Source organism: Salminus brasiliensis, chromosome 6, assembly GCF_030463535.1.
Source record: "Salminus brasiliensis chromosome 6, fSalBra1.hap2, whole genome shotgun sequence".
NCBI lineage: Eukaryota > Metazoa > Chordata > Actinopteri > Characiformes > Bryconidae > Salminus > Salminus brasiliensis.
In genome coordinates, this window is record NC_132883.1 from 9,901,758 (window position 1) to 9,915,838 (window position 14,081).

Sequence of the window (14,081 nt, forward strand, 5' to 3'; positions counted from 1 at the left end):
TCGTTGTCATGCCCACATTTGGGACTCTAAAGCTGGATTTCTGTATGGCAGAAATAAATGTTGTTTTTTTTTAAATCACTGCTGCCACACCCTGTGGTAAACAACGCCATGTTCTATCCTGTGCATGCTTTTCTCCAGAATGCCTATAAATCCTTGAAATTATTAGGAGGTTACTGAGTCAAAATATAAGCAGACTAGAACTCCTGCACATTGAAATGACGTTGCAGGACAGGAAGTCAACTAGTAAACTTCAACACTATTATATAAGAAAAGCAGCTACTTAAAACACAATGCAGAACCCTAACTGACCTCAGTTCAACTAAGTTTGCTGGTTTGTCTGGGGTATTTTGTTACGGTTGCCCATCTTATGATGTAAGATCTCAAAAGAGTTTTTTCGTGGTGAGCAGAGAAGCATTTCAGAACATAGACCTGTCAAACACTGAGGCAGATTGGCTGCAGAAGACCTGCAGTGGGCACATTCTCACCAAACTGATAAATCTCAATTTCTACTGAGGCACATAGATGGCAAGGTCAGAATTTGGTGCCGACAGCATGAATCCTTTGACCCAACCTGCCTTGTGACAGTGTGAATGTGGGGAAAGTCGTCTCATTTTATGAACATGACAAAGAGCTCAGTGTTCTTTAGTAGCCTTATCAGTTACTGCTTTGGAGTCCAGTGGAATACACCTCTGGGATGTGGTAGAACGGGAACTTCAGAGCATGGAAACCTTCATAAAAAACTGCAGGAACTGTGTGGACTAAGTATGTCAGCATGTACCAGAACCTGTAAGGAAGGTTTGCAACATCTTATGAAATCCAGGCCTCAAAAAACGGAGGCTGTATATATACACGCCTTGAAACGGAAGTTGTTGAATGCCAAAAATTGCTCTCAAACTGATTCCCACAGCTCATTCCTTTTTGCTCACTTCCTGCCTACAGGTTTGTTAGCCAATCAGATAAATGGCTGATGAATACAAACAGCTGCATGGGCAATATCCTGTAGAACAGACTGTAGAAACACAGATACCTTGAAATACACAAAAGCCATTTTAACTGAATAGAAAACGGACTCATATTTAAAAAGCCACAAGAAAGGATTTACTGCAAATAGAAATCAAAACTTATTAGACCTCAAATAAAACTAGAAATGAGTCAAATTTGCTCTTCCTCTGCTGCTTCCATCTGCATTTCACCCTGACACATTCATTCCTTTCTTCTGAGGAGAAAAGTGAAACGGCCTCAATCAAAATACAATCAGCTGGCGCACTGTAGAACGTGCCGGAGTTCATAGTGCTTTTTCATGGGAAATGGCTTTTTGCACTCCACCTTTCTTTTACAGGAGCTCATTACAGACTAAAATGGATGAATTTGTGTTTGCATTTGAAGCAGCGCCTTCCTTTTCCATCCCATCAAATCTTTTCTTCTCTTCCTCCTGCTGTCTAATACGTAGAATACCATCATCAAATGTGCTGGTACATTACCTGCTTTATTGGATTCTGACTTGTGTAACGCAAGGTGGTCTAACTGTTATTCTCGTTTTTTAAGAGTTTAGTCCAATTCCAAATTACATGTTCATGTTTCATACCTATATGATTGGGTGGATTACAGGTTTTTACACTCTGAAAAAGGGAATCTTTGCTAAAAGTAATGGTTATACATAAACCCATTAAAACCAATACTGTTACTGAAATATAAAAAAATAAAACACGAGATGTCCTGAGATATGGAGGCATGAGGCTAAAGGTCTATACATACTTCCATCGTGACATTTTGAAGCCAAAATAAAGCCAAAATTAAACCAAAATGGACGAAATGGAAGCTTCCATCTTGTTTGCGTTTGCGCAGTAGAGGTAGAGGATTTGGAGCCAGACCAGCTGGGAGGCGAGACGAGGCTTTGTGACCGCTGAACTAACCGTGCCCATATTTCTTAGTGGCAATTCCTCCTTGTGTCCGTATACTGGGATCACACACAGCGACGGAACCTCACTGCACATCTAGCTTGCAAGAACACTAATATACCATTTATTTTCTTGAAATACTGCAGTCAAAATAATAATGCATTCATAATATCAGACAGTCAGTATTAGCTGTCTGCCAACTTGCCCACAGATGGTACCCACCTTTTTGCCACACCCATTTAAATATAACCCAATAAACACAACTGGCAAAAAACTGCACTACAGCCAGCCCTCAGAGGGCGTAAGAGATGTTTTGACTGTTGTCCAGTCCAGTCTAGTCCACTCTTATAGACAGTCGACAGTTTCACCCAGGACTCCATACAAGCTGTGTCTCCACCTAATGGATTTATTTCTTTGTCCGTGTTTGGTTAGCCAAACAGTGTTCTGATGAAAGATGTCGGCCTTCACTGCAGAGTTTTTATTGTGGTGGAACATCAGCACGACACTTCAAACATAGAAACGGGACGTCCTTCCAAAAGTTTGTTGTTGCCACTTGTTTACATTGCTTGTTGTTAGGTTATGGTAAAAGTTCATTAGAGGTTTGTTCTTGTTGACAGTCTTGTTGCCCATGATTAGTACCTGTGTCTCTTTACCTGTGGCTATTACTCCACAGGTGGCTCGCTTAAAGGCTTTCTGGCCATTCTAGGAATTATGGCAGATTGATACTTACAGAGATGCTTCCAGAGTGCTGTTATTGTGAGATATTGCCACTCACATTATACTTCCCAGTGTGAGGTATGGTATAATATGTTGTATTAACCAAGCAAAGTATTAATACTACCAAAAATAGACAACATCCATCTGCTAGTATTTTGCGACATCAAGACATTGCTCTTGCTCATATTATTTAGTCATTCCAGCTTAAACATTACATTCTAGGTTTGTCGAATCATATGGCAGCTGTATTAAGGGGCCTTAGCAAAGTGTAAAAGCTTGAGCTGCTGGCTGCTCATCTTGCCTTTGACACCAGAGCGAACACAGGCAGTGCTGGCTCTCTTTGCTGCTCAGCTGCTATAACTCCAGAGAGATTTATGGAATAAATACCCATCAGGCTGCAAAACCTACAGCTAATGCAACTAACATAGCAGTAAAAGGGAAGGCTTAGAGGAAATGCTTCATTTTGCCATTCTGAAGCCTTCAGGGCTGATCAGTGATCAAGATCTTGCCCTGCTGTTTCCACTAGGAACAGATTTTTTTGTTGCATTTATCACAACGTACCAAATGTTAAAACCTTACTTTACCTCTTGCAGCCTGAACCAACCCCTACTTATCAGCGAATTTAAAGATATGCCCCATCTGAGCAAACAACAGCAGTCCGAGAGACTGCAGTGCTCTGCTGCTGAACCCCTGGGGTGTGTGTGCGTGTGTTAACGTCAGACTGACAAGCACGTCATCAGGGTGTGAGGAAAAGTGCCTTATCCTCCATTTAGTATACCCACTTTGGTTAGAGGGCTGCATAATAGACTTAGAATAATGGCAAACCACAGACGGACATACAGCAGTCGGACGCCATATTTTGCAGTAGGTCTAGTTAAAGGGGAGTTCCACTGACCTTTTATAATTTCATGGTTCATGGCTGGCATAATTAAATGGTGCAAGTTTAAACATAGTCATTCAGAGTGGTTTGGTGTGAAATGCTCAGTACTAGAGCAACTTTTACTACAGAATAAGAACTGAAGCAGAGGTCCTGCATACATTTATATTACATGAAATAATTACAAATATATTGTCTGATTCTTCAGGCATTGTTTTATGATAATTCTGAGCCTAGATTTTGGCTTAAAGTGTGTTTTCATTGTGTGGGCAGACACAAACGGTGGCTCAGTTGGGTTGTTGATGACAGGGGTTGTGGATGCAATACCCGGGTTCTCCAAGCTTCCACTATTGTGCCCTTGAGCACGGCCCTTTAGCCTGTCTGCTCCCCGGGCTGCCCAATGCTCCAGACACGTGTGCTCACTGTACCTCAGTGTGTGCACTGTGAAACTAAATGCCAGATTCAACTCATCCATTCTTAAGGAAACAAGCAACACCTAATTTTTGCAGAATATTTACATATACTGATTCACACATGATTAATATATCCTGAGGTCAGTTTTACGAGTCATTTAACAGAAAGTAAAAACCGGCAGAATTTTTACTGACATGGGAGCACACCGTCTGTCAAAAGGACTGACGTGGCAAATTCAAAAAGGACTAAAATGACTGAGAAATTCTGGTAATACCTAGCTACTCTGAGGGGCCCTGACCCTCCAAGAACAGGGTAAAAGGAGGATACCAGAGTATGCAGAGATTTAGATGGACTCCAGAGGGTAATTATAGAAAGTACAAAGTAAGTGGTAAGTGGAGCTGATATAATGGGCTGTATAATATCACTAACATATAACTATATATTGTATAAAAAGGTGTAAACAATCCCAGGTATAAAGAGCCTGGTATACTGTGGTATGTGCTTAGCAACCAAATCAGAGCCATATCAGCAATGCACCTGTAGTGTATTTATTGGCTATGCAGATGTTCATAGGCCTGAAGGAATGGTATGGAGTTGAGGAATGATATGGTAAGCCACACGGGGTAGATGTAGAAAAGAAAGGGGGCCCCATTTCCTGACCAAATGTGAAAACTATACATGAATCTAACGAACATAAGATGCTGTTTAGATTTGGACATCCCTTTGGGTGGACATGACAGTGATTTAAACGTGGTCCAGATGTGTCTGTGGACCACGTATGTAATGGTGGGGGCTAATGAGTGTTCCTTATGGATGAAATGCAAACATTCCACATATGGGAACAATCCAACAGAATATGACGTGTAGTAGGGTATAAAAACTCATGGTATTCCTATGTCGAGAGAGAGATCGAGGGGCACTCAGAATTGGCAGACTCTCTCCACACTGTTCTTTTGACTGAAATAAAATATTTCATTGTTACAACTAAAAATGGTGGTTACAGACTCTCCTTTTTAAATAAGACGTCCATCTCCAGAGGAAGACGAACCGAGACGACACACCACACTAAACGGTCTTGTCAGACTGAAAGCAGTCATTAGCACTGGACAATAGCAAATGGTAGTTTTAACATTAGTAACCCTCTAGGCCCCCTTTAGGACAGTTCACATAAAATAACTCAAATTTACTTCTCTAACGACACCATCTCTCACTACTGCTGGTCTCAAGGCTGCTGCAGCCAGAGCCAAGCTACCTCAGATGTCTCGCTGCATGCAGAAGCATGCTAATATGCCCGCTATGTGAAGCTGGCATGAAAGGTCATTTTGCTTGGTGCAAAGTACATTTTTCCAGAAACAAAGACCCTCTAATTAAACCCTGTTGGGATTTCTCTTTGCCTATTGGAGCGATTGCGCCGCAGACCATCAGAGTTCATAAAGTGGAGACATAATAAAAGGCTATATCTAAAATAAAGCACCCGAAAGATGCGTGGGGTCATTATGTGCGATCGAGCACTGAGGGGAATATCACCTAATGATAGCATTTAATGATCGGCTAAAGATCAAACGTGCTTTTAGCACACAACGTCGTCTGATAGGGGTCTGAAAGGAATGGAGAACAAAGCGTGAGGTAAATGAGTGAGGGCGAGGGCACCAGCGTTTGCTTCAGTAATGAGCCACAGAGAGCTGAATCTGAGGCGGCATTTTGCACTCTGGGCTTTGAGCACACTGCCAGGGAGTTCGTGATGGAGGTGTGAGTAAAAGTGTTGTTTGTTGGCATCACAGTGGTGGGGGGGATTAAAGTAAAGTGTTTGGTAATGAGGAGGGGGAAGGCTGCAGTGAGTGCTTGGACTGTTAGCTAGCGCTGTTAGCACATTGTTAAGAAAAGCAATGTCCGTTTAGCCTGGCTGAAGATTCCCATGGATTATCATTTCACTCAAACTTTTATCTGTTCAAGTAATGGTTGAACTTCATTTTCTGGAGACCTTGAGTCCATATTTTGCACTGTTTCAGTTCCAAACATGACCTGACCCAGACTAGGGTCTTAAGACCTTTAAATATGGTTTGGAATTAACTTATCAGCCCCACTTACCATATACCAAACACTTTGTAGTTCAATAATTATCAACTGCAGACCATCTGTTCCTCTACATACTTTGCTTGTTAGCCTCCTTTCACCCTGTTCTTCAATGGTCAGGACCCCACAGGACCACCACAGAGCAGGTATTATTTAGGTGGTGGGTCATTCTCAGCACTGCAGTTCACTGACATGGTGGTGGCGTATTAGTGTGTGGTGTGCTGCTGGTACGAGTGGATCAGACACAGCAGTGCTGCTGGAGGTTTTAAACACTGTGTCCACTCACTGCCCGCTCTATTAGACACTCCTACCTAGTTGGTAGATGTAAGGTCAGAGACAGTAATTGATCTGTTGCTGTACAGTTTGTGTTGGTTCTCCTCTAGTCCTTCATCAGTGGTCACAGGATGCTGCCCACTGGCTGGACATCTCTGGTTTGTGGACTCTTAGTCCAGCAGTGAGTTTAAACACCTGTGTCTAATCCACTCATACCAGCACAACACACACTAACACACCACCATGCCAGCATCACTGTAGTGCTGAGAATGACTCACCACTTAAATAATACTGGCTCTGTGGTGGTCCTGTGGGGTCCTGAGCATTAAAAACAAGGTGAAAGGTATGCAGAGAAACAGATGGACTACAGTCTGGAACTGTAGAACTACAAAGTGCTCCTATGTGGTAAGTGGAGCTGATAAAATGGGCTGAGTTCATTCCAAAACAGGCGAGTCCATGATATTCTGATATGACTGTGTATACAGGCTTACATGAGCCAATATAGGCTGATCTAGTTTTTAATAAACAGTTGTTTTCAGCACGATGCTGTTGCACTATCCTATCAGGTCCTATCAGATTTAAAGTGTAATCAGTCAAAAATTAAAAATAAAACTTCTCAGCAAAACAGAAGACAGTTCTACCTTATAAACAAAGAATCAGTCATATTAACAACGATCCTCTCTACACAATTTATTCTGATTTCACAGTCTTTTTTCTTAATTAGCATACACCACACAACACGGTACACGTCAAGGACAGCAACAGTGCATAGCACCTGGAAAAGACAGCCTCATCATCAGAGCTTCATGGCTCATTGAACAATCACATCCTTTTTGTTCAAGGTTGTTCACATGCCATACAAACTCCTGCATTTCAAAGCAGTATTGTACTTAGTAAAAGCACAGATTTTCCGTAATCAAAGCGCATATATACGAACCTAGCCTCAGTCCTGAAAAAAATTAATTAGAAAATGACATTTGCTTTTGGCAATCAGAGATATTCGGATTTCGCAGCCACGTAATTCCAGGAAAAGAGAGCTTTTGCTGTAACAGCAGGATCACCAACATCAGTACACATACACACGCATTCTTAGTCATTAGGGTGTGCTAAAAGAGCTGTTCCTTTTGTTCCAGATGATATGTAGACTAGGCTTTAGGCACATTGCTTAAAGTAATTGAATAGCATTGCTATACTAATTAGAGGTAGGCCCTAATTATGAAAGTGCCCTAATGAGAGATCCTCCCCAAGCCTGCTATTAAGTCTTTTCTGTTTGAGACACGCTAATAATCCTTAATAATCCCTAAGTATGTATCATCATTGGTTTGAAAAGATCCAAGACCTAAAACAGATCTAAAGACCATATGTAGTCTATCTGAGTCAAGAGGAGGTTTTACTAGCAGGTTCATTTTTTGCTACTGTAGGGTAGCTGTAGAGTGTAAAGTCATACCATTGCATTATTCAAGAATGCGTTACTCTTCCTACAGACATACAGCTGTTCCATAGGCCCAAACAGTTCCAGTTTTGGTCCATGACATCACAGCAGTTTTGGGATTCTGTTCTGTGGAGCAAATAAACAAAACTGGACCTTATTGGGCCCATGGATCAGAAACAAATGTCTGGAGGAAGAAGAATGAAGCTGAAAATAGCACCCTGCCTACAGTGAAGCATGGTTGTTGCTCAGTAATGATCTGGGGCTGCTTTGCTTTCTCTGGTACTGGAAACCTGCAGTGTGTGGAAGGGCAAGATGGATTCAGTTAGGCATCAGGAAATCTTCTTTTCAGGAGAAAACATCATGCCTTCTGTGGGGAAGCTGAAGCTTGGGTGTCATTGGACCTTCCAACAGGACAATGATCCCCAGCACACCCCTAAGTCCACCAAGATTTGGTTTGAGAAGTCGTCCTGGAAGTTTCTAAGGTGGTGGTCATTGTCGCCTGACTTGAACCCTACAGAAAATCTGTATAAATGTATCATCTGAATCTGTATAAAGGGAAAGGTGGTCTAGATTATTTGCTGTATACGTGTAAGGAGCAATGTATGGATTCAATGAGCTGGATTCAATAATTACTAGTTATACAAGCCCAGTTCAGGTTCACTTGTGACAATCTAACTATATCATACTGAATTAGGCTCTCTAACTTAATTAAAGTACTATATCTTAAGCCCAATTCTGAAGCATCAAAGATCTTACCATACATATACTCCTTATAAGCAGTACCATCGTGCTACTGCAGGTTTAGCTCAAACTACCTCGACTAGCTGATAAGAGGCCCTGTGAGGGAAACCCTGTGGTTAAGGGTAAGCACACACTCCTAGAATAAAGAAAGAAGTAGATCTTCAGAAGATGGGCTGTGATCCTTACTAAGATCTTAAACTAGACTAGACTTATTTTTAAACTAATAATTGACTTTACTCTTGAAAAATAAAAGATGGCAAAAGGATTCTCTGGAGTGATGCCACAGAATAACCATTTTTGGGTCTCTAGAGAACCTTATATTAAATAGTTCTTATAGAAGTGGATGTTCTGCACCAGATTTTTGTTCCAGTCGAACTCACAACACATCATGATGGACCAGTGGTTCTTCTATAGTGTCAGTCTGACCCCCAAAGCCACCTTCACTGTTAAGAGTAATTACCTTTGCAGCTGACCTCAAATTTGCCAACAAATCAAGAACACAGTATAACCCACAAATCAGAACAGGAAATCACGAACAGGACATCTCCCATTTTCAGTGTTTAGTGTGCAGTATTCTTTTCAATGACATTCTGCCATTTTCCTTTTCCATCCATCATTATCTTGTGATGTGAAGGAAGGACATGTCAGCAGGACGTCCGTGCTGGGTAGTGTCCATTTCGCCTGCCTGCTTTAAAGACATCAGAATGGCACCTGTCCTGATGAAGACACAACACGCAAGGGGCTGACTGACAAACTGACAACTGGCCTTCCTCGCAGGCCAGAAGCAATGAATCTAAGGGTTCTATGAAGGCTGTCTGTTGAATTTCGTGCAGGTCAGTGGTTTTCCTGTGGAGCAGAACTTTTTATTGAATTTAAACAAGCACAGGAACCTCTTTCAAGCTCTACACTCTTTCTCGAGAACCATACAGTTGAAAAAAACCTCAAATTGGCAAAACATCATTACCATTTATAAAAATGAAAATCTGGGAAAAAGCTAAAGTTATTCCCTCTTATGCCATTTAAGTTTTCCAATCCATTTTCTCTCATCTTCTGGTAAGTTCTGCTAGTGCTCTCAGACTTGTCTGGGGCCGTGTTCATCTCCAAACGCCTGCGTGGGACAGCTCCCCTCATAAAACCCACTTTCTCTAAAATTGGCTGCTTCATAAAAATGTAATAACCTTGTTTTTTAAAAGTGGCTGTGAAATTGGTTCAGTGGAGAGAAAACGGACCATTTCGCTCAGTTCCTCGTCGTACCTCAATAAAAAATTTAATTTAATTACATTCGACTTCATGAGAGCAATGGACATTTGGGGCGTAATTTGTAAGGACGAGCTTTATTATTGTAGAGCCGCGCCGTAAAAGCCTATCAGAGCAACTACGGTACAAAAACAGGCCTTGATAAACTGCACTGCAGAAAGTGGTAGGCCTCGATTTCTCTACTGGTGCTTTTGCTTCATTAGCAGGCGGGCTACGTTCTTGCAGTAAGAACGAGTTTCCTCCAAAATCTCAAGAGTTGGCAACAGTCCTATAAACTAAAAGTACTCTTTTGAGTGGGAGTTATGATCTCAGGTCAGTTTTGGAGTTGAGCACCACTGAGCAGGGGTGGAATCTAATCATAGATTGGCTTTACGTTCTTCCCCACACAGATGGCCAAGATGAAAACTGTTCCCACACCGGTGCTCCTATTTTAGGTTGCGTTTGGGAAGTGTTCGTGTAATTCCAGATAATCGCTACCTGAGCTGGTAGAGGGGAAAAAAAGTTGATTCTAAACTTAAGAGGTTTCTCAGCCACAGATCCATTCCTCCTTAAGCTTAATGTAATCTACACAAGCAATGCAGACTGGTATATACTATACATAACTGTATTGCTCCTGGATCAAAAAGGTTATAAACAATGGTGTCGTTCAAAAACCACTTTTGCACAAACGCTTATTCAAGTGGCAGGGGTGTGGGGGGTGGAGGGGTGGGTGGCATAAGAGAAAGACAGAGAGAGAGAGAGAAAAAAAGAAAGAAAGAAAGAAAGAGAGAGAGAGATAAAGAAAAAGAGATATATAGAGAGAGACTTTTGCCTTTTACACAATCTTTATTACATCAAGCAAGAAAAATATTATCCCAATTAAACCCCCCAAACACCCCCCTTAAAAAAAAAAAAAAACAATTGCACAACCCACCAAACTTCACACACAAACAGCCAACTAATCATCGACCAGAGAGAGAGAGAGAGAGAGAGAGAGAGAGAGAGAGAGAGAGAGAGAGAGAGAGAGAGAGAGAGAGAGAGAAGAGAGAGAGAGAGAGAGAAGGAAAAACGAGAACACTTAAGCTGGCCTACAGCAGTGAAGCTGATGATGATGAAGCTGAGAGTAAAGCTGCCTGCATTCATGCTCCATATGTTACTCAGTTCTGCTCATTAAACCACCACTGGGCTTACTGCTGTACAGCCATGTTGTGAAAGAGAGTGTGTGAATGTGTGTGAGTTTGTGTGTGTGTGTGTGTGTGTGAGCGAGAGAAAGAAAGAAAGAAAGGCCTCTAATCCTGAGGGCTGCTCCTTTTTTAACCTCGGCCTTGACACGCCTCTCTCTATCCAAAAAATCCTCTCACACCCTGCCCCCCGCCGTCTCATTCCTACTCAACAGTTCCTCTTACTCTTTCGCCTTAGAAACACACACACACACACACACACACACACACAGTGAAATCTTCCTGTGCCTCATGGAGCTGGTTAGGGAGCTGTGACGTACCTGCCGCTTGGAGGAAGATGATAGGGTTTTCTCCGAGCCTTTGATAGTTTTTTCTGCTCTTTTTGAAGCTCGCTCTCCCTCCTGCCGCCACAGCAACCTAGGCTGTGTGAATCAACTCGGCCCTAAACCTGCTCAAACTTCTCAAACTAACACCATAAAGAAGACGAGAGCATCACAGCACGGTTTTAAAAAGGTCTGTATATGTATGAAAAGTGAGAGATATATTTATTAAACAGCAGCTCTCAACACTGAAGACGCTGCTTCTGTAGCTTCTGCAAACCCAGAGGAGAGGAGAAGATGAGATGAGAGGAGAAGACAGAAGAAAGAATAGAGGAAAAAAGGAGAATGAGAGAAAAGGATGAGATGAGAATGACAGAGGAGAGAATGATAAATGACAAAGAAAGGAAAGGAGAAGAGAAGAGAGTAAGACCGAGGAGACAAGACAGCAGAAGAGACAGCGGGAGAGAGGAGAGGAAAGGAGAAGAAAAACTACTGGAAAAAGGAGAGAAAGAAGAAAAGAGATGAGGTGAGAATGAAGGAGAAGAGAAGAGAACAGAAGAGATGATGAGAAGAGATTAGAATAGAAAAGACAAATGAGAAGAACAGAGAAGAGATGGAGAGATGAGAGAAGAGTAGAGAAGAGAATTAGGGAGAAGAGAAGAAAGAAGAGAGGAGAGGAGAGGAGAGGAGGGGACATGAAGAGAAGATGAAATGGAGAATAAAATAAAGGAGAAGAGAAAAGAAGAGGAAAGAGGAGAAGAGAAGAGGAGAAGAGAACAGAAGAGAAGAGAACAGAAGAGAAGAGGGCAGAGAAGAGAACAGAAGAGATGAGAATAGAAAAGAAATGAGAAGAACAGAAAAGAGATGGAGAGATCAGAGAAGAGTAGAAAAGAGAATTAAGGAGAAGAGAAGAAAGAAGAGAGGAGAGGAGAGGAGGGGACATGAAGAGAAGATGAAATGGAGAATAAAATAAAGGAGAAGAGAAGAGAAAAGAAGAGAAGAGAACAGAAGAGAGGACAGGGAAAGAGGAAATGAGAAGAGAAAGAAGAAGAGAAAACAGCAGACGAGACCACGAGAGAAAGAGGAGAAGACAGAAGAGACTAGAAGAGAAGAAGATTAGAGGAGAGCAGCAGAGAGGAGGTGATGAGAAGAGGAGAGCTGTGTGGATGAGAGTAATGTGCCAGTGATATCAGGGCAGTCATTAGTAGCAGTTAAACACAGATGCCTCAGGAGCTCCTTTTAGTATTCTGGTTTAGAGGAGCAAAGCAGAAAACCTCTGGCATGAACCAAAGACACACACAAGAGGGACCATCAAAACACTGTTTCAGCAACCCTGTGTGTCTGAGTGCTTTACCAAACACACAGAGTTTGCTAACTCTTTCTCCTACACCCCCCGCTCCCCCACATGCACCTTAATGCCTGTCCGTGTCCCTCTCTGACCTCCTGTCCCCTCCCCTCACAGTGTGCTGTGCATTCTAACCTGCACCCTTGTGTGTACACCAGAGCGCTACGCAAATGCCTGGGTTGTTGACACAGAGCAGCCCCAGGCCTGATGGCAGGCAGGAGCGTTTAAAAGGCCCCACTGATGTTAATGAGAGCAGCGCTGCCACTGCTGTTCTGTTTAAACTGATCCCTCATCGGAACGCTCACAATTAAACACACATGCTAAAATGCTAAAGCTTTCCTTGACAGCACACATTGTGCTCTGACTGAAGAGTCTCTTTGCTCTACCGGAGCTGTCAAACCAGCACTCCCACGTCTCAGCAAACATTGGGAGAGTTTATGACACACTGACTGCACGGGTAACTGTGCAAACCGAGGGGAAGGGGGATTCTTCTGGCCTATTGTTTCTGGAGGATTGTACACAACCAAGTTTAACTCTCTTTAAACTCATTTAAGCTTGACTTACTTTACCAGTCAAAAGTTTTAGAACACCTCCAATTATCCCAGTTTTTATTGTCATTTAAGTGGTTTAGGTCCAGTGAATAACCTAAAATTGTACAACATCCAGTGAGCTCAAATGGTACCATGTCAATTGTAAAAAAAAATAAAATAAAAAAGGGGTTGTGTAATCGAACTTCTGCTTCCAGAACACATCCCTGAATGGACAGACTAAAGACCAGCACTTACTGAGCATCAATCTGGACAAGAAAAAATCCAGCAGGTTTAACTCCTCCCACTCAGTCCTTATAGTGAGTGTCCAAATAGCAAAAAGACGCCATTCTTCTACATTAAACTACTCTCCCAGACACAGCACTGAGGGTCTGTTTCTAATGGGTTTTGAGCAAACCTTGCTTATAACAATCTGAATGAATGTTGAATGAATTACCGCTGATCTTCAGTTGAGTTCAGCATTTTTAATCACAAACATGAGCAAATCTGTTCCACTGTATAGCCCAGCATTCACTCTGGTTCAGTCTAACTCTGGTTTTATTGGTCCCCTTGTTAAAAATACAGAGCAAAGTTTTTCAGCTGGAGTTGAACTTTTTAAACTGGATGGTGTATTGAGGAAAGAGCAGTTGTCATTGAATACAACATAACCTGGAGCTGCTTAATGCTACTATTAACATTTCTGTATTAATGAACATGGAAGTGTGATTATAGTCTATTAGACAGCCCTTATTAAGAGCTTAACATGGGTTTAAAATTATACACAATCTACAAAAATAAAAGAGCCACCATGACTTGTCACATAATGTGTAAACAACAACACCTGGAAGTACTAAATTCACATTCTCAAGGTCTTAAGAGATTATTGCTTTGAGATGTTTATGGCCTAATTAATGACTTATTTTATTCATTATTCATTTGATCACTTTGATTAATTTCATTCATAAGCATGTACTTGTATGTATGTAGCATGGATCAGTAAATCTGATATTCAGCAGATATAAATGCCATTAAAAAGGCAACTCCACA